Source organism: Pristiophorus japonicus, chromosome 9, assembly GCF_044704955.1.
Source record: "Pristiophorus japonicus isolate sPriJap1 chromosome 9, sPriJap1.hap1, whole genome shotgun sequence".
Lineage (NCBI taxonomy): Eukaryota > Metazoa > Chordata > Chondrichthyes > Pristiophoridae > Pristiophorus > Pristiophorus japonicus.
Genome location: NC_091985.1, coordinates 180180697 through 180201854, shown reverse-complemented (window position 1 = coordinate 180201854; position 21158 = coordinate 180180697). Strand labels below are relative to the sequence as shown.

At 49.9% G+C, this 21158-nt stretch overlaps 1 pseudogene; it reads left to right on the top strand.

Moving 5' to 3' along the window:
• The first annotated feature begins 1890 nt into the window (after positions 1 to 1890).
• On the top strand, positions 1891 to 19931 carry LOC139272765 (zinc finger protein 420-like; annotated as a pseudogene).
• Positions 19932 to 21158: the final 1227 nt, after the last annotated feature.

Genomic DNA, 21158 nt, shown 5'->3' with positions numbered 1-21158 from the left:
CCCCTGTATCCCCCCTGTATCCCCCAGTATACCCCGTGCCCTGTATCCCCCTCCCCAGTATACTCCTCCCCGGTATTCCTCCTCCCCCAGTATCATCCTCCCGGTATTCCCACTCACCCGGTATTCCCCCTCCCCCAGTATCCTCGTCCCCCAGTATTCCCCCTCCCCCAGTATTCCCTCTCCCCCAGTATCTTCCTCCCCGGTATTCCCCCTCCCCCAGTATCGCCCTTCCCCAGCATCCTCCTCCCCTATTATTCCCCCTCACCCAGTATTCCCCCTCCCCAGTATCCTCCTCCCCGGTATTCCCCCTCCTCCAGTATTCCCATTCCCCCAGTATCCCCCTCCCCCAGTATTCACCTCTTCCTGTATCCCCCCATATCCCCCGCCCCCTGTATCCCCCCCATATCCCCGCACCCTGTATCTCCCCATATCCCCCGCCCCCTGTTTACCCCCGTATCCTGTGCCCCCTGTATCCCCCCAGTATCCCCCGCACCCTGTATCCCCCCAGTATGCCCCTGTATCCCCCCAGTATCCCCCGCCCCCTCTATACCCCCGTATCCTCCGCCCCCTGTATCCCCCGAGTATCTCCCTGTATCCCCCGCGCCCTGTATCCCCCTCCCCCAGTATACTCCTCCCCAGTATTCCTCCTCCCCCAGTATCCTCCCCCAGTATCATCCTCCCGGTATTCCCACTCACCCGGTATTCCCCCTCCCCCAATATCCTCGTCCCCCAGTATTCCCTCTCCCCCAGTATCCTCCTCCCCTGTATTCCCCCTCCCCCAGTATCCCCCTTCCCCAGCATCCTCCTCCCCTAGTATTTCCCCTCACCCAGTATTCCCCCTCCCCAGTATCCTCCTCCCCGGTATTCCCCCTCCTTCAGTATCCCCATTCCCCCAGTATCCCCCTCCCCCAGTATTCACCTCTTCCTGTATTCCCCAGTATCCCACTCCTCCTGTATCCCCCCAGTATCCCCCGCACCCTGTATCCCCCCATATACCCCGCCCCCTGTATCCCCCCCATATCCCCGCACCCTGTATCTCCCCATATCCCCCGCCCCCTGTATCCCCCCGTATCCTCCGCACCCTGTATCCCCCACCCCCAGTATCCCCCTCCCCTGTATCTCCCCCGTATCCCCCGCCCCCTGTATCCCCTCCATATCCCCCGCCCCCTGTATACCCCCGTATCCTCCACCCCCTGTATCCCCCCGTATCCTCCGCACCCTGTGTCCCCCCCTGTATCCCCCGCACCCTGTGTCCCCCCAGTATCCCCCGCCCCCTGTATCCCACGAGTATCCCCCGCCCTCTGTTTACCCCCATATCCTCCGCCCCCTGTATCCCCCCAGTATCCCCCGCACCCTGTATCCCCCCAGTATCCCCCGCCCCCTGTTTACCCCATATCCTCCGCCCCCGGTATCCCCCCAGTATCCCCCTCATATCCTCCGCCCCCTGTATCCCCCCAGTATCCTCCGTATCCTCCGCCCCCTATATCCCCCTCCCGCAGTATCCCCCTGTATCCCCCCCCTGTATCCCCCAGTATCCTCCGCCCCCTGTATCCCCCCATATCCCCCAGTATACCCCCCTGTATCCTCCGCAGCCTGTATCCACCCCCTGTATCCCCCTCCCCCAGTATCCCCCTGTATCCCCCAGTATACCCCCCCGTTTCCCCCAGTATACCCCTCCCCCTGTATACCCCCCGCCCCTGTATCCCTCAGTATACCCCCCCCCCACTGTATCCCCCCGTATCCTCCGCCACCTGCATCCCCCGCCCGCGTATCCCTCCTGGACATACACATGCGCCAATCTCGCACTCCCATTGTCCTCCCGGTCACAATGCGCAGGAGCCCAGTGCGCAGGCTGGAGGTGGGGCATGCGCAGTGTGACACTGATCAGAGCCGGACGCGAGCTGGGGCGGGCTGAGGAAGTTGTCGAACTTTTTAGATAAAACGCGAATCATCGATCCGAAGGGGAGTGACGCACTCGGCAGGTAAGCTTCATAAACACCGGGTGTGCGTCGCTCAACCGGACTCAGACACTACAGGTCCCGCATTTGCAGCTGCGGGGTCTTTCGCAGTTCCGGACCCAGGCTGGCGGCCGCCATCTTTGTAAAGGAAATATGTCCGTTTGTGTGATTCAGCGAGACACAGATCGCACGCGTGCTCGTCTTTGCAAAATGGCGACGCGTGGGCGGGGCTTCAGGATCCCAGTGATTGAGCCTAGCCAGAGTCAGACTTTCAGGGGAAGGGAACCAGTGAGTGTAGAACTGAACACAGCCAGAGTCAGACCTTCAGGGGAGGGGAACCAGTGAGTGTAGAACTGAACCCAGCCAGAGTCAGACCTTCAGGGCAGGGGAACCAGTGAATGTAGAACTGAACCCAGCCAGAGTCAGACCTTCAGGAGAGGGGAACCAGTGAATGTAGAACTGAATATTGGGAATGTAGGACAAGCTGCCTTCAGACGTGCGATGTGTTTGAATTTCAGGACAGGGACCGGGAATAGTGTATGGTGCGGGGATTTACTGCTTTGGAGGAACAAAAGAGGAAATAATGTTCCATAGAATCTAGAATTGTTTGTTTTGAATTTCTGTCCTGTACTTGCAGTAATGACTTTTGTAAACTCCTTTTCCAGGGCATTCGAGGGGCAGGATTTGCAGACGGGGAACTCAAACCAAACATCACGTCAAGATCTGATGGAATCACTTGATTGCTGAATATCATCGGCCTTTGAATGTGGAAGGAGAAAAGTTTGTCTGTTCTGTCTTTGGGAAAAAATTTCAAACATCAGTGTGACTGGTAAATCACCGAGACACACACACAACCGAGTGAGAGTGTTCCAGTGCACTGACTGTGGAAAGAGCTTGAACCAGTTTCACAGCCTGAAAAAACATCATAGCATTGACAGCGGGGAGAAACAGTATACATGTTCTGTGTGTGGACGTGGCTTCCACTGATCGTCCAACCTGGAGAGACACAAGGACACCTGCACCATGGAGAAATGTGGGGACTGTGGGAAGGAATTCAATTATCCATCTGAGCTGGAAGGTTATCGGCACTGTCACACTGGGGACAGGCCGTTCACCTGCTCTGAGTGTGGGAAGGGATTCACTCAGTCATCCGACCTGCTGAAATACCAGCGAGCTCAAACTGGGGAGAGGCCGTTCACCTGTTCTGAGTGTGGGAAGGGATTCACTCATTCATCCCGCCTCTTGATACATCAGCGAGTTCACACTGGGGAGAGGCCGTTCACCTGCTCCGAGTGTGGGAAGGGATTCACTGTGTCATTCAGCCTGCTGAGACACCAGCGAGTTCACACTGGGGAGAGGCCATTCACCTGCTCTGAGTGTGGGAAGCGATTCACTCAGTCATCCAGCCTGCTGACACACCAGCGAATTCACACCGGGGAGAGGCAGTTCACCTGCTCTGAGTGTGGGAAGCGATTCACTCGGTCATCCGACCTGCTGATACATCAGCGAATTCACACTGGAGAGAAGCCGTTCACCTGCTCCGAGTGTGGGAAGGGATTCACTGTATCATCCCAGATGCTGATACACCAGCTAATTCACACTGGGGAGAGGCTGTTCACCTGCTCTGAATGTGGGAAGGGATTCACTCAGTCATCCCACCTGTCGATACATCAGCGCGTTCACACTGGGGAGAGGCCGTTCACCTGCTCCGAGTGTGGGAAGGGATTCACTCAGTCATCCAGCCTGCTGAGACACCAGCGAGTTCACACTGGGGAGAGGCCGTTCACCTGCTCTGAGTGTGGGAAGGGATTCACTCAGTCATCCCACCTGTCGATGCATCAGCGAGTTCACACTGGAGAAAAGCCGTTCACCTGTTCCGAGTGTGGGAAGGGATTCACTGTATCGTCCCAGATGCTGATACACCAGCGAATTCACACTGGGGAGAGGCCGTTCACCTGCTCTGAGTGTGGGAAGGGATTCACTCAGTCATCTACCCTGCTGACACACCAGCGAGTTCACAAGTGAATGCAGGGTTTCCCCAGACTGAATCATGTCCATTCTGAGAGTTGGGCTTTCTTTTTGCTGATATTGATTCCCTATATAACTGGGCTGGAGTTTAATATTTGGGTTATTTGACAAATTAATCAACAGGAAATGGATCAGATAAAAGAAATTATGCTGATTTTGTTTTCATCCATACTTCACCCTTTAAAAAACATAAAGAATAGGAGCAGGAGAAAGCCATTGGCCACTCGAACCTGCTCTGCCATTTAATAAGATCATGGCTGCTCTGCTCTTAACGTCAGCTCCACTTCCCTGCCCGCTCCCCATCACCCTTCACTCCATTATTGCTCAAAAATCTGTCTATCTTCATCTTAAATATATTCAATGACCCAGCTTCCATTGCTCTCTGGGGTAGAAAATTCCAAAGATTCATGACCATCTGAGAGAAGAAATTTCTCCTAATCTCAGTTCTAAATCGGCAACCCCTTATTCTTAAACTATGCCCCCTAGTTCTAGATTCCCCCACAAGTGGAAACATCCTCTCTATATCCACCTTGCTGACCCCACTCAGAATCATATATTTCAATAAGATCATTCTTCTAAACTCCAGTGAGTTTAGGCCCAACCTGATCAACCTTCTTAAGTGAACCCATTCACCTCAGGAATCAACTGTGAACCTTCTCTCAACTGTCTCCAATGCAAGTATATCTTTCCTTAAATAACGACCAAAACTGTACCCAATAACCTAGGTGTGGTCTCACCAATACCCTGTACAGTTGTAGCAGGACTACTCTGCTTTTATACTTCATCCCCCTTGGATTAAAGGCTAACATTCCATTTGCTTTCTATACCTGCACTCCAGCGTATTGTGTTTCACACACAAGGACCCCCAGGTACCTCTGTACTGCAGCATTTTGTATTCCCTCTTCATTTAAATATTTGTATTATTTTTCATGCCAAGATGCATATCCTCACACTTTCGCACGTTATACTCCATCTGCCAAATGTTTGCCAATTTCTTAGCCTGACTGTATCCCTTTGCACATGCATTGTGTGCTCCTCACAACTTGCTTTCCCACCCATCTTTGTAACATCAGCAAACTTGGCTACATTACACTCGGTCCCTTCATCCATGTTATTGATATAGATTGTAAATAGTTGAGGACCCAGCACCGATCCCTGTGGCACCCCACTAGTTACCGTTTGCCAGCCGGAAAATGAACCATTTATCCCGACTCTCTGAAATCTGTTAGTTGGTCCACCCTCTATCCATGCTAATATATTCCCCTCAACTCTGTGAGCTTTTATGTTGTGCTGTAACCGTTTATGTAGCACCCTATCAAATGCCTTCTGGTAATCCAAATACACCGCATCCACTGGTTCCCCCTTATCTACCCTGCTCGTTAAATCCTCAAAGAACTCCAGCAAATTTGGCAAACATAATTCCCTTTCCATGAAACCATGCTGACGCTGTTTGTCTGGTATTATGCTTTTCCAAATATCCCGCTACTGCTTCCTTAATAATAGACTCCAGCATTTTCCCAACGACAGATGTTAGGCTAACTAGTTTGTAGTTTCCTCTTTTCTGTCTCCTTCCTTTTTTAAATAGGGGTGTTACATTTGTGGTTTTCCAAACCGCTGTGACTCTCCTCTCTCCGCTGTGGCCGGGGTTTGATTCCCAGCTCACCACACTGCTGCTGCCCTAACCATCAGCAGAGCATCATTCGTTGCAGCGATACACAATACACTTCCGTGCCTGCTGTTTTAAAGTCAGCAGTAAATGACTAGACCTCTCTCCACATGTGGAACTAGATTTGCTGATTGACACTGCAAATGTTGCCAACATTTAACTGCAATTGTCAGTACAATCATGGTTATCATTAGTCTTCCATGTACCTTCTTGCGCTGCATAACCCTAGATTATCACAGCACAGCTATCAGTCAATTCATTGCCAGTGTGGAAACAGACAACATTTTAAACTTAGCAACGTGTGCAAGACTGTAATCAGAGAGTGCCTTGGCCGTGGACAGTGACATTTAACCTGAGCATTAAGATTTTCATTAGGCCTGGGCTTTTCCTGTATTGCCTATGTTTAGGTTTCAAAGGTGATTTCCCAGCTCTGAATTCCCCGGCAGATAATTCATGGAGTGTTTGATCTAAATGAGATTCAACAGCAATATCAGAAAATCTCTCCCTGATTCGCGACTCTTATCTCTCTTCAGCAACTCGCTGCTATGGACTGAATCTGTTATAATTTCACCTTGGCTTGGGGTCAGTGTGGCTCAGTGTGCCTTCGGCCCGTCTCCCTTTCACAACCCATCAGTGCCGAGAAAAGAACGGGCAATTTTACTGACATTTTATGTTCTGTAACTTTGAATAAACACTCCAGTGTATTTCACTCTGTCTATAAGATCGAGCCTGGTGTGCAAGCTTTGTATCTTTATGAACATTTCAGCAGAACAATAAATCAACATATGGAACTAGAGTTGCTGATTGACGCTATAAGTTTTGCCAACATTTAACTGCAGTGTGAGAACAACCACGGTTATCATTAGTCTTCCATGTAGCTTCTCGGGCTGCATCACTCTAACTTATCACAGCACGGCTATCAGTCAATTCATTGCCAGTGGGGAAAAATGCACATTTTGAACTTTCTAGAGATAATTCTCCTGTTTCTTTAGCTAATTCCAGTGTTTCTGGAGCAAATTCCATTGTTTCTGGAGTTCTAATTACTGTTTTTGGAAATGCTGATTCCCATGTTTCTGGTGCCCTTTCCTAATTCCTCCATATTCTGAAGATCCTAATTCAATTGTTCCAGGAGCTCCTAATTAATCTCTTTCTGGTGCTCTTATTTCCCGTGTTTATGGAGCTCATAATTTCATTGCTTCTGGAGCTCTCTCCCAACTCCACAGTTTCAGGTGATCTCTCCTAATATCCTGATTTTGGAGCTCCTAATTTTCTTGTTTTTGGAGATTCGAATTCCCCACAAAACCCATGATGTGACCTTACTAAAACCCATGTGACTTGACTAAAACCCATGATGTGACCTTACTAAAATCCATGAGACCTTACTAAAACCCATGATGTGACTTGACTAAAACCCATGATGTGACCTTACTAAAACCCATGTGACCTTACTAAAACCCATGTGACCTTACTAAAACCCATGATGTGACCTTACTAAAACCCATGATGTGACCTTACTAAAACCCATGTGACCTTACTAAAACCCATGTGACCTTACTAAAACCCAGGTGACTTGACGAAAACCCATGTGACCTTACTAAAACCCATGATGTGACCTCACTAAAACCCATGTGACCTTATTAAAACCCATGATGTGACCTCACTAAAACCATGTGACCTTACTAAGTATGGCGGAGAGGCACTGTTGGCGTGAATATATGACCTCATCTCTCTCATCTGGAGGAAGCAGAGCATGCCGAGAGGTCTCAGAGATGCAGTCATCGTCACCATCTTTAAAAAGGGGACAGGTCCGACTGCGGCAACTACAGTGGAACCTCCCGGCTATCAGCGACTGGGAAAGTCGTTGCTAGAGTCCTCAACCGTCTTCTCCCCATGGTTGAGGAGCTCCTCCCGGAGTCACAGTGCAGATTTAGTCCCCTACGGGGCACAATGGACATCATTTTTGCAGCGCGACTGCTACAGGAAAAATGTAAGGAACAGCGCCAGCCCTTATACATGGCCTTCTTCGACCTTACAAAGTCCTTTGACACTGTCGACCGTGAGGGTCTATGGAGCGTCCTCCCTTTCAGATGCTCCCAAAAGTTCATCACCATCCTCCGCCTGCTCCACGATGACATGCAGGCCGTGATCCTTACCAACGAATCTATCACAGGCCCAATGCACGTCCAGACCAAGGTCAAACAGGGCTGGGTCATCGCCCCAACCCTCTTCTCAATCTTCCTCGCTGCCATGTTCCACCTCACAGTCAACAAGCTCCCCACTGGAGTGGAACTAAACTACAGAACCAGGGGGAACCTGTTCAACCTTCGCCGCCTCCAGGCCAGGCCCAAGACTGCCCCAACCTCTGTCATTGAGCTACAGTAGGCGGATGATGCCTGCATCTGTGCACACACAGAGGCTGAACTCCAGGACATAGTCAACGTATTTACTGAGGCATAGGAAATCATGGGCCTTATGTAAGACAAAGGTCCTCTACCAGCCTGTCCTCACCGCACAGCACTGTCCCTCAGTCATCAGGACCCATGACATGTCCCTGGACAACGTGGACCATTTCCCATATCTCGGCAGCCTCCTATCAACATGGGCAAACATCGACAACACCGCCTCCAGTGCGCCATTGCAGCCTTCGGCCGCCTGAGGAAAACTACAGCTTATTCATCTACTTCTCGAGCTCCAAATTCCAGAGTTTCTGGAAATCCCAATTCCATGTTTCTAGAGCCAATTGCCCTGTTTCTGGAGCTATATCCACTGTTTCTGGAGTTTATATCCTCTTTCTCGAGCCAATTGCCCAGTTATTGGACCTCATAATTCCCCTATTTCTTTAGCTAATTCCCTTGTTCTTGACTTAATTCCCCGGAGCTTCTAATTCCCCTGTTTCTGGAGCTCTTCTTTCCCCATTTCCTTGATGTCCTAACTACCCACTTTCTGGAGCAAAATCTCCTTTTTATGGAGCCAATTCCCCAATTTGTGGAGCGAATGTACCTGTTTCTAGAGATAATTCCCCTGTTTTGGAAATTATTCACTTGTTCCCGGAGCGCCTAGTTCCCCTGTTTCTGGAACTCCCAATATCCCAGTTTATGGAACTCCTAATTCCCCTGTTTCTGGAGCTAATTTCGCTCTTTCTGCAGTTGATACCGCTCTTTCTGCAAGTCCTAGATCCCCTCTTTCTGGAGATAATTCCCCTGTTTCCAGAGCTCCAATTCCCCTGTTTCAGGATCACGGAATTGCCCTTTGTCTGTTGCTCCACGATTTCTGAAGCTGTGAATTCCCCTGTTTACGGTGCGCTCTCCTAATTCCACTGCTGCAGAAAAACCTAATGTTTCAGGCAGTCTCTCCTAATTTCCGTGTTTGGAACTCTCTCCTAATTTGCATGCTGATTGTGCCCGCGCCCAATTCACCTCTTTCTGCAGCTCCAACAACTACAGTTTATTTTGCTCCAAATTACTTTGTTTATGGTACCATACTACCGTTGTTTCTGACGCTCCTAATGGCCCAGTTTCTGCAGCTTCTAATTCCCCTGTTTCTGGAGCCCAATCCTCCTTTTCTCGGGCTAATTCCGCCTTTTCTTGAGTTAATTCCCCTGTTTCTGGAGCGAATTCATCTGTTTCTGGATCTCCTAATTTCCCTTTTTCTGGAGATCATTCCCTTGTTCTGGAATTAATTCCAGTGTTCCTCGAGCACCTTCTTCCCCTGTTTTGGCAGCTCCTAATGCCCCTATTCCTGGAGCTGATTCTCCCTTTCTGGAGCTAATTCAGCTTTATCTGGAGTTAATTCATCTGCTGTTGCACCAACTTCCCCAGTTTCTGTATCTTCAAATTTCCCAGTTCCCGTAGCTCCCAATTGCACTGTTTATGCAGCTGCAAGTCCTCCACTTCTACAGTTCATATATCTGCTGATGGAGCTCCTAATTCTCCTGTTTCTATAGATCCGAATTCTCCTGGTCTGGAACTAATTCACCTGTCTGTGGAGCTAGCCACTCTTTCTGGAGTATATATCCTGTTTCTGGGGCTATTTCCCCTGTTTATGGAGCTCCAATTCCCCTGTTTCTGGTGCTCCAAATCGCGCTGTTTATGGAGCAGCTAATTGTCCTTTTTATGTGGCTGCTAATTACCCGATATCTGAAGCTTCGAATTATTCTGATTATGGTGCGCTCTCTTAACTCCACTGTTGCAGGAACACTCTTCTGGAGATAATTCTCCTGTTTCTGGAGTTAAGCCCCCTGTTTCTGGAGATAATTCACCTCTTTATGTATTTCCTATTTCCCCTGTTTCTGGGGATAATTCCTTTTTGTGGAGCTAATTCCGCAGATCCTGGAGCATATAATTCCACTGTTTCTGTAATTCTTAATTCCTCTGTTGGTACAGCTAAATCACCCTGATTTGATCTAAATCACCCATAAATCTGAGGTCCCAATCCCATTGTTTCTGGAGATCCCAATTTCCCAGTTTCTGAAACCAATTCGCCTGTTTCTGGAGCTAATTATGCTCTTTATTGTAGCTAAAATGTCGGTTTCTGGAGCTAATACCGCTGCTAATACTTCTAATTTTCCATTTTCTAGAGCGAATGCCTCTATTTCTGGAGTACAGTCCCCTGTTTCTGGAGCTAATTCACTTGTTTTGGAGTTATTAACCTGTTCTTTGAGCTTCTAATTCCCATATTTCTGGAGCTCCTAATTACCCAGTTTCTTTAGCTCCTAAATCCCTCTTTCTAGTCCCAATTCCCTTAATCCTGGAGTTAATCAACGTGTTTCTGTATCTGGAGCAAGACTCTTGTTCCGGAGATAATTCACGTGTTCCTGGAGATTCAACTTTCCATGATCCTGCTGCTCCTAATTCCCCTGATCCTTTTCATGTGGCTTGTAATTTCCAGATATCTGGAGATCCGAATTGTCCTGTTTATGGTGCGTTCTCTGAATTCCACTGCTGCAGGAACACACAATTCTCCAGGTTCTAGAGCTAATTCTCCTGTTTCTGAAGTTACTTTCCCTTTTTCAGGATCTAATTCCCCTGTTTATGTATCTCCTATTTCCCCTGTTTCTGGAGCTAATTCCCTTTTTCGGGAGCTAATTCCTCAGATCGTGGAGCTCATAATTCCAGCTTCTGTACCTCGTAATTCCTCTGTTTCGACAGCTAAATCACCTTGATTTGATCCAAATCACCCCTAAATCTGAGGTCCCAATCCCCTTGCTTGGCTATCCCAGTTCCACTGTTTGTGGAACTAATTCTCTTGTTTCTGGAGCTAATTCAGCTCTTTCTGGAGCCAATACGCCTGTTTTAGGATCTAATATCCCTGCTAATACTTCTGATCCTCCACTTTCTAAAGAGAATTCCACTGTTCCTGTTTCTGGAGATAATTCCCTTTTTATTGAGTTATTAACCTGTTCTTGGATCTTCAATCCCATGTTTCAGGAGCTCTTAATTCCCCTGTTTCTGTAACTCCGAATCTCCCAGTTTCTGAAGCTCCTAAATCCCTCTTTTTAGACTCAGTTCCCCTGTTCTGCAGCTCATTCACATATGTCTGTAGCTGGAGAAAATCCCTTGTTCCTGGAGACCCAACTTTCCCTGTTCCTGCTGCTCCTAATTCCCCAGATCCTGGAGCTAATTGTTCTTTTCATGTGACTCCTACTTTCCCAATATCTGGAGATCCGAATTGCCCTCTTTATGGTGCTCTCTCCTAATTCCCCGGCTACAGGAACACCTACATCCCCATATTCTGTCGTTAATTCCTCTGTTTCTGGACCTCCTAATTCCCATTTTTCTGGGGACCCCAAATCCCATGTTTCTGGAGTTAATTGTCCTGTTAATATCCTTTGTCTGGACCTTCGAATTCCCCTCTTTCTCTTGCTAATTCCCTTAATATGACCCATTTCACCTGGCTCTGGAGCTCCCAATTACCCTGTTACAGCAGCTCCTAGTTGCCCAGTTCCTGGTTCTACTCTCCCATCTTTCTCGAGCGAAATCCCCTGTTTTTGGAGCTAAATTCCCTGTTTCTTGAGCTAATTCACCTGTTTCTGGAGCTCCTAATTCCCATGTTTGAGGAGTTCTTAATCCCCCTGTTTCTGGAGCTAATTCTGCTGTTTCTGCGTCTCCTAATTACCCTGTTTCCGGAGCTAATTTCGTTGAACCGGAGCTAATTCAAGTTTTCCTGGAGCTGATGCTTTCCCTGTTTTTGCTACTCCTAATTCCCCTGATGCTGAAGCTAATTCCACAGTTTCTTTAATTCAGTTAATTCAGCTATTTTTGAGCCCCTAATTCCTATCATTTGGGAATACGTAATATCCCAGTTTGTGGAGATTCTGATCCCTCCGTTTCTGGAGCTAAGTCCCCTTTTCTGGACCTAATTCACCTTTTCCTGGAGCTCCTAATTCTCCTGTGTCTGTAATTCCTAATATCCAGGTTTGTGGAGCTCCTAATGTCTTTGTTTCTGGAGCTAACTCCACTCTTTCTAGAGTTAATGTTCTGTTTCTGGAGCTAATACCCCTGTCTGTTGCTTCTAATTTCACTATTTCTGGTGCTCAAAATTGCCTTGTTGATCGTGCTGTCTCATCCTTCCACTTGTGCAGGAACAGCTAATTCCCCATTTTCAGGAGCTCTCTCCTAATTTCTCTGTTTCACCAGCCCTCAGCTAATCCCATGTAATTCCCCTGATTCAGGAAGTCCTAATTCCCTTCTTTCCGGAGTCTCTCCTAATTCCCCTGTTCCTGGAGTTCCCTCCTGATTGTGCTGTTTCTGGAGCTCATAATTCCCTTCTTTCTGGAGCTCCTTATTCCGTTGTTTCTCTCCTAATTGTGGCTTCTGAAGCTCTCTCGTAATTACGGTGTTTCTGGTGATCTCTCCTCATTCTTCTGTTTTTGGAGATCTCAATTCCCCGTTTCAGGAGCTCCATTTTTAATGTTATTCAGGAGCTCATAACGCCCAAGATTCTGGAGCATCTAATTCACAAGTTTCTGGACCAACTAATTACCCTGTTCCTGGAGCTGGTAATTCCCCTGTTTCTGAAGATTCTAATTCCATTGTTGCTGGTGCCATCTCATAATTCCAGATTATTCTCCAGCTGCTTATTCCCCTGTTTCTGAAGCTCCAATTCCAATGTTTCAGGAGTTCCTAATTTCCATGCTTCTGGAGATCTCCCCTAATCCTGTTTCTGAAGATCAGTTTCCCCCATTTCTGGACCTCCTAATATCCCTGTTTCTGAAGCTCTCTCATAATTCGACCGATTGTAGTGATCTGGGATCAGCGATCAGGAGCGGGGGCCAGTGAGTGTTGTCAGGGATTATTGCGTGGGATCATGGTTCAGAAAGTAGTGTCACAGAGTCGTGTCAGGGTTCATTGATTTGGGTCAGGGTTCAATAAGCGGGGTCAGTAGTCCCACTGTGGGATCAGTGAGTGGGTTCAGGGGTCAGTGAGTGGGGTCAGGGGTCAGTGAGTGGGGTCAGGGGTCATAGAATAGGGTCATAGAGAGTGTAACGGGTCAGTGAGTGGGGTCATGATTCAGAAAATGTGGTCAGTGAGTGCGGTCAGGGATCAGTGACTGGGGTCAGTGTGCAGAGTCAGGTGTCAGTGAGTGGGATCAACGAGTGGGTACAGAGCGTGAGGGTACAATTACATGTGCAGGAAGTGTATCCAGCTGCAGCGCCTGACAGACCGCATTGCGGCACTGGAGCTGCACATGGATTCACTCTGGAGCATCAGCAATGCTAAGAATGTCGTGAATAGCACGTTTAGTGAGTTGGTTACACTGCAGGTAAAGGTTACTCAGGCCGATATGGAATGGGTGACCAGCAGGAAGAGTAATGGAAGGAAGATAGTGTAGGGGTTCCCTGCTGTCATCTCCCTCCAAAACAGATACACCGTTTTGGGTACTGTTGGGGGAGATGACTCATCAGGGGAAGGCAGCAGCAGCCAAGTTCATGGCACCATGGGTGGCTCTGCAGCACAGGAGGGTAGGAAAAAGAGTGGGCGAGCTATAGTGGTAGAGGATTCTATTGTAAGGAGAATAGATAGACGTTTCCACGGCCACAATCGAGACTCCAGGATGGTATGCTGCCTCCCTGGTGCAAGGGTCAAGGATGTCTTGGAGTGGCTACATTTTGGAGGGGGAGGGTGAACAGCCAGTTGTCGTGGTGCGTATAGGTACCAACGATATATGTAAAACACGGGATGAGATCTTACAAGCTGAATTTAGGGAGCTGGAGTTGAATTAAAAAGCAATACTTCAAAGGTAGTAATCTCAGGATTACGTGGCTTGTGCAGGAGGGTGGGATTCACATTCCTGGGACATTGGAAACGGTTTTGGGGGAGGTGGGACCAGTACAAATCAGACGGTCTGCACCTGGGCAGGACTGGAACCAATGTCCTAGGGGGAGTGTTTGCCAGTGTTGTTGGGGAGGGATTAAACTAATATGGCAGGGGGATGGGAACCTATATAGGGAGACAGAGGGAAGTAAAGTGGGAACAGAAGCAAAAGATAGAAAGAAGAAAAGTAAAAGTGGAGGGCAGTGGAATCCAAAGCAAAAATCAAAAAGAGCCAGATTACAGCAAAATTCTAAAGGGACAAAGTGTGCTAAAAAGACAAGCCTGAAGGCTCTGTGCCTCAATGCGAGGAGTATTTGTAATAAGGTGGACGAATTAACTGCGCAGGCAGCTATTAACGGATATGATACAATTGGGATTACGGAGACATGGCTCCAGGGTGACCAAGGCTGTGAACTCAACATCCAAATTAGGAGGGGGAAATTAATGCAATGGCAAGGAAGGACATTAGCTTGGATGATGTGGAATCTGTATGGGTAGAGCTGCGGAATACCAAAGGGTAGAAAACGCTCGTGGGAGTTATGTACAGACCACCAAACAGTAGTATTGAGGTTGGGGACAGCATCAAACAAGAAATTAGGGATGAGTGCAATACTGGCACAGCAGTTATCATGGGCGACTTTAATCGACATATAGATTGGGCTAACCAAACTGGTAGAAATATGGTGGAGGAGGATTTCCTGGAGTGTATTAGGGATGGGACCAATATGTCGAGGAACCAACTAGATGGCTGGCCATCCTAGACTGGGTGATGTGTAACGAGAAAGGACTAATTAGCAATCTTGTTGTGCGAGGCCCCTTGGGGAAGAGTGACCATAGCATGGTAGAAATCTTGATTAAAATGAAGAGTGACACAGTTAATTCAGAGACTAGGGTCCTGAACTTAAGAAAGCTTGCTTGGAACATAAAAGCTGACTGCAAAAGCTTCTATAGCTATGTGAAGAGAAAAAGATTAGTGAAGACAAATGCAGGTCCCTTGCAGTCAGAATCAGATGAATTTATATTGCGGAACAAAGAAATGGCAGATCAATTGAACAAATAGTTTAGTTCTGTCTTCACTAAGGAAGACACAAATAACCTTCCAGAAATACTAGGGGACCGAGGGTCTAGCGAGAAGGAGGAACTGAAGGAAATCCTTATTAGTCAGGAAATTGTGTTAGGGAAATTGATGGGATTCAAGACTGATAAATCCCCAGGGACTGATAGTCTGCATCCCAGAGTACTTAAGTAAGTGGCCCTAGAAATAGTGGATGCATTGGTGATCATTTTCTAACAGTCTATCGACTATGGATCAGTTCCTATGGACTGGAGGGTAGCTAATGTAACACTACTTTTTAAAAAAGGAGGGAGAGAGAAAACGGGGAATTATAGACTGGTTAGCCTGACATCAGTAGTGGGGAAAATCCCCCTCCCCAATATCCTCCTCCCCCAGTATCCCCCTCCCCAGTATTCTGCTCCCCGGTATAACCCCTCACCCATTATCCCCCTCCCCAGTATTCCCCCTCCCCCAGTATCCTCCTCCCCGGTAATCACCCTCCCCCAGTATCCTCCTCCCCGGTATTACTCCTCCCCCAGTATCCCCCTCCCCCAGTATCCCCCTCCCCCAGTATCCTCCTCCCCCAGTATACTCCGCCCCGGTATTCCTCCTCCCCCAGTATCCTCCTCCCTGGTATTCCTCCTCCCCCATTATCCTCCTCCCCCAGTATCCTACTCCCCGGTATATCCCCTCCCCCAGTATCCCCCTCCCCCAGTATCCCCCTCCCCCAGTATCCTCCTCCCCGGTATTCCCCCTCCCCAGTATCCGCTTCCCCCAATATTCTCCTCCCCTAGCATTCCCCCTCACCCGGTATTCCCCCTCCCCCAGTATCCTCCTCCCTGGTATTCCCCCTCCCCCAGTATCCCCACTCTCCCAGTATCCCCCTCCCCCAGTATTCACCTCTTCCTGTATCCCCCGAGTATCCCGCTCCTCCGGTATCCCCCCAAACTGTATCTCCCCATATCCCCCGCCCCCTGCATCCCCCCCGAATCCTCCGCCCCTTGTATCCCCCCTGTATCCCCCGCCCCCAGTCGCCCCCCATGTATCCCCCTAGTATCCACCGTCCCCTGTAATCCCCGAGTATCCCCCGCCCTCTCTAGCCTCCCCGTATCCCCCCGTATCCACCGCCCCCTGTATCCTCCCCGTATCCTCCGCCCCCTGTATCCCCCCAGTATCCCCCTGTATCCCCCGCACCCTGTATCCCCCGAGTATCCCACTCCTTCTATATCCCCCCAGTATCCCCCACACCCTCTATCTCCCCATATCCCCGGTCCCCTGTATCCCCCCCGAATCCTCCGCCCCCAGTATCCCCCGCCACCAGTCTCCCCCGCCCCATGTATCCCCCCCGTATACATCGCCCCCTGTAACCCCGAGTATCCCCCGCCCTCTGTATCCCCCACCCCCCATATCCCCCGCCCCCTGTATCCGCCCGTATCCACCGCCCCCTGTATCACCTCCATATCCTCCGCCCCCAGTATCCCCCCATATGCCCCGCCCTCTGTATCCCCCGAGTAGCCCCCTCGTATCCTCCGCCCCCTGTATCCCACCAGTATCCCCCCTGTATCCCACGCACCCTGTATTCCCCCAGTATCCCCCGTATCCCCCCAGTATCCCCCGCCCACTGTTTACCCCGTATCCTCCGCCCCCTGTATCCCCCAGTATCTCCCCCTTTATCCCCCGCCCCCTGTATCCCCCTCCCCCAGTATCCTCCTCCCCGGTATTCCTCCTCCCCCAGTATCTTCCTCCCCCAGTATCCTCCTCCCCGGTATTCCTCCTCCCCCAGTATCCTCCTCGCCCAGTATCCTCCTCCCAGTATTCCCCCTCACCCGGTATTCCCCCTCCCCCAGTATCCTCCTCCCCCAGTCTTCCCCCTCCGCCGGTATTCCCCCTCCCCCAGTATCCTCCTCCCCGGTATTCCCCCTCCCCCAGAATCCTCCTCCAGTAGTATTCCCCCTCACCCGGTACTCGCCCTCCCCCGGTATCCTCCTCCCCGGTATTCTCCCTCCCCCAGTATCCCCAATCCCCCAGTATTCACCTCTTCCTGTATCCCCCCAGTTTCCCACTCCTCCTGTATCCCTCCAGTATCCCCCGCCCCCTGTATCCCCCACCCCACGTATCCCCCGCACCCTGTATCTCCCCATATCCCCCGCCCAATGTATACCCCCGTATCCTCCGCCCCTGTATCCCCCCTGTATCCCCCGCCCTCTGTATTCCCCAAGTATCCCCTGCCCCAAGTATCCCCCCTGTATCCCCCGCCCCCTGCATCTCCCCATATCCTCCGGCCCCTGTATCCCCCCTGTATCCTCCACCCCCTGTATCCCCCCCATATCCTCCGCCCCCTGTACCCCCTCTGTATCCCCCGCCCCCTGTATCCATCCCGTATCCTCCGCCCCCTGTATCCTCCTGTATCCCCCGCACCCTGTATTCCCCCAGTATCCCCCGCACCCTGTATTCCCCCAGTATCCCCCGCACCCTGTATCCCCCCAGAATCCCCTGCCCCCTGTATCCCCCGAGTATCCCCCGCCCCCTGTTTACGCCCATATCCTCCACCCCCTGTATCCCCCCAGTATCCCCCGCACCCTGTATCCCCCGTGTATCCCCCTAGTAACCCCCGCCCCCTGTTTACCCCCATATCCTCCGCCCCCGGTAACCCCCAGTATCCCCCGTATCCCCGCCCCCTCTATCCCCCCAGTATCCCCCTCGTATCCTCCGCCCCCTGTATCCCACCAGTTCCCCCGTATCCCCCCACTATCCCCCGCACCCTGTATCCACCCAGTATCCCCCGCCCCCTGTTTAGCCCCGTATCCTCCGCCCCCCAGTATTCCCCTGTATCCCCCTGCTCCCTGTTTCCCTCTCCCCCAGTATCCTCCCAGCATCCCCCACACCCTGTATCCCCCCGTATCCTCCGCCCCCTGCATCCCCCTCCCGCACTATCCCCCTGTATCCCCCACTATAACCCCCTCTGTATCCTCCGCCCCTTCTATCCCCCCCGTATACTCTGCCCCCTGTATCCCCCTGTATACCCGCCCAGTATCCCGCGTATCACCCGCCCCCTGTATCCCCCAGTATCCCCCCATATCATCCACCCCCTGTATCCGCCCCCAGTATACCCCTCCCCCTGTATCCCCCAGTATACCCCCCACCCGTATCCTCCGCCCCCTGTACCCCCCCCCCGTATCCCCCCTGGACCCACACATGCGCCTCTCTCCCCCACCCATTGTCTTCCCGGTCACAATGCGCAGGAGCCCAGTGCGCAGACTGGAGGTGGGGCATGCGCAGTGTCACACTGATCAGAGCCGGACGCGAGCTGGGGCGGTGAGGAAGTTTTGGAACTTTTTAGACAAAAGGCGAATCATCGATCCGCAGGGGAGTAACGCACTCGGCAGGTAGGCTTCATAAACACCCGATGCACATCGCTCAGCCGGACTCAGACACTACAGGTCCCGCTTTTGAACCTGCGGGGTCTTCCACAGTTCCAAACCCAGGCTGGCGTCCGCCATCTTTGTAAAGGAAAGATGTCCGTTTGTGTGATTCAGCGAGACACAGAGCGCACGCGTGCTCGTCTTTGCAAAATGGCGACGTGAGGGCGGGGCTTCAGGATCCCAGTGATTGAACCCAGCTAGAGTCAGACTTTCAGGGGAGGGAACCAGTGAGTGTAGAACTGAACACAGCCAGAGTCAGTACCTCAGGCGAGGGCAACCAGTGAGTGTAGAACTGAACCCAGCCAGAGTCAGCACCTTCAGGGGAGGGGAACCAGTGAGTGTAGAACTGAACCCAGCCAGAGTCAGACCTTCAGGGGAGGGGAACCAGTGAGTGTAGAACTGAATATTGGGAGTGTAGGACAAGCTGCCTTCAGACGTGCGATGTGTTTGAATTTCAGGACAGGGACCGGGAATAGTGTATGGTGCAGGGATTTACTGCTTTGGAGGAACAAAAGAGGAAATAATGTTCCATAGAATCTAGAATTGTCTGTTTTGAATTTCTGTCCTGTACTTGCAGTAATGACTTTTGTAAACTCCTTTTCCAGGGCATTCGAGGGGCAGGATTTGCAGACGGGGAACTCAAACCAAACATCACGTCAAGATCTGATGGAATCACTCGATTGCTGAATATCATCGGCCTTTGAATGTGGAAGGAGAAAAGTTTGTCTGTTCTGTCTTTGGAAAAAAATTTCAAACATCAGTGTGACTGGTAAATCACCGAGACACACACACAACCGAGTGAGAGTGTTCCAGTGCACTGACTGTGGAAAGAGCTTGAACCAGTTTCACAGCCTGAAAAAACATCATAGCATTGACAGCGGGGAGAAACAGTATACATGTTCTGTGTGTGGACGTGGCTTCCACTGATCGTCCAACCTGGAGAGACACAAGGACACCTGCACCATGGAGAAATGTGGGGACTGTGGGAAGGAATTCAATTATCCATCTGAGCTGGAAGGTTATCGGGACAGTCACACTGGGGACAGGCCGTTCACCTGCTCTGAGTGTGGGAAGGGATTCACTCATTCATCCCACCTGTTGATACATCAGCGAGTTCACACTGGGGAGAGGCCGTTTACTTGCTCTGAGTGTGGGAAGGGATTCACTGTGTCATTCAGCCTGCTGAGACACCAGCGAGTTCACACTGGGGAGAAGCCGTTCACCTGCTCCGAGTGTGGGAAGGGATTCACTGTATCGTCCCAGATGCTGATACACCAGCGAATTCACACTGGGGAGAGGCCGTTCACCTGCTCTTAGTGTGGGAAGGGATTCACTCATTCATCTACCCTGCTGACACACCAGCGAGTTCACAAGTGAATGCAGGGTTTCCCCAGACTGAATCATGTCCATTCTGAGAGTTGGGCTTTCTTTTTGCTGATATTGATTCCCCATATAACTGGGCTGGAGTTTAATATTTGGGTTATTTGACAAATTAATCAACAGGAAATGGATCAGATAAAAATAATGATGCTGATTTTGTTTTCATCCATACTTCATCCTTTAAAAAACATAAAGAATAGGAGCAGGAGAAAGCCATTGGCCACTCGAACCTGCTCTGCCATTTAATAAGATCATGGCTGCTCTGCTCTTAACCTTAGCTTCACTTCCCTGCCTGCTCCCCATCACCCTTCACTCCATTATCACTCAAAAATCTGTCTATCTTCATCTTAAATATATTCAATGACCCAGCTTCCATTGCTCTCTGGGGTAGAAAATTCCAAAGATTCACGACCATCTGAGAGAAGAAATTTCTCCTAATCTCAGTTCTAAATCGGCAACCCCTTATTCTTAAACTATGCCCCCTAGTTCTAGATTCCCCCACGAGTGGAAACATCCTCTCTATATCCACCCTACTGACCCCACTCAGAATCATATATTTCAATAAGATCACCTCATTCTTCTAAACTCCAGTGAGTTTAGGCCCAACCTGCTCAACCTTCTTAAGTGAACCCATTCACCTCAGGAATCAACTGTGAACCTTCTCTCAACTGTCTCCAATGCAAGTATATCTTTCCTTAAATAACGACCAAAACTGTACCCAGTACCCTAGGTGTGGTCTCACCAATACCCTGTACAGTTGTAGCAGGACTACTCTGCTTTTATACTTCATCCCCCTTGGATTAAAGGCTAACATTCCATTTGCTTTCTGTACCTGCACTCCAGCGTATTGTGTTTCACACACAAGGACCCCCAGGTACCTCTGTACTGCAGCATTTTGTATTCCCTCTTCATTTAAATATTTGTATTATTTTTCATGCCAAGATGCATATCCTCACACTTTCGCACGTTATACTCCATCTGCCAAATGTTTGCCAATTTCTTAGCCTGACTGTATCCCTTTGCACATGCATTGTGTGCTCCTCACAACTTGCTTTCCCACCCATCTTTGTAACATCAGCAAACTTGGCTACATTACACTCGGTCCCTTCATCCATGTTATTGATATAGATTTCCAGCCGGAAAATGAACCATTTATCCCGACTCTCTGAAATCTGTTAGTTGGTCCACCCTCTATCCATGCTAATATATTCCCCTCAACTCTGTGAGCTTTTATGTTGTGCTGTAACCGTTTATGTAGCACCCTATCAAATGCCTTCTGGTAATCCAAATACACCGCATCCACTGGTTCCCCCTTATCTACTCTGCTCGTTAAATCCT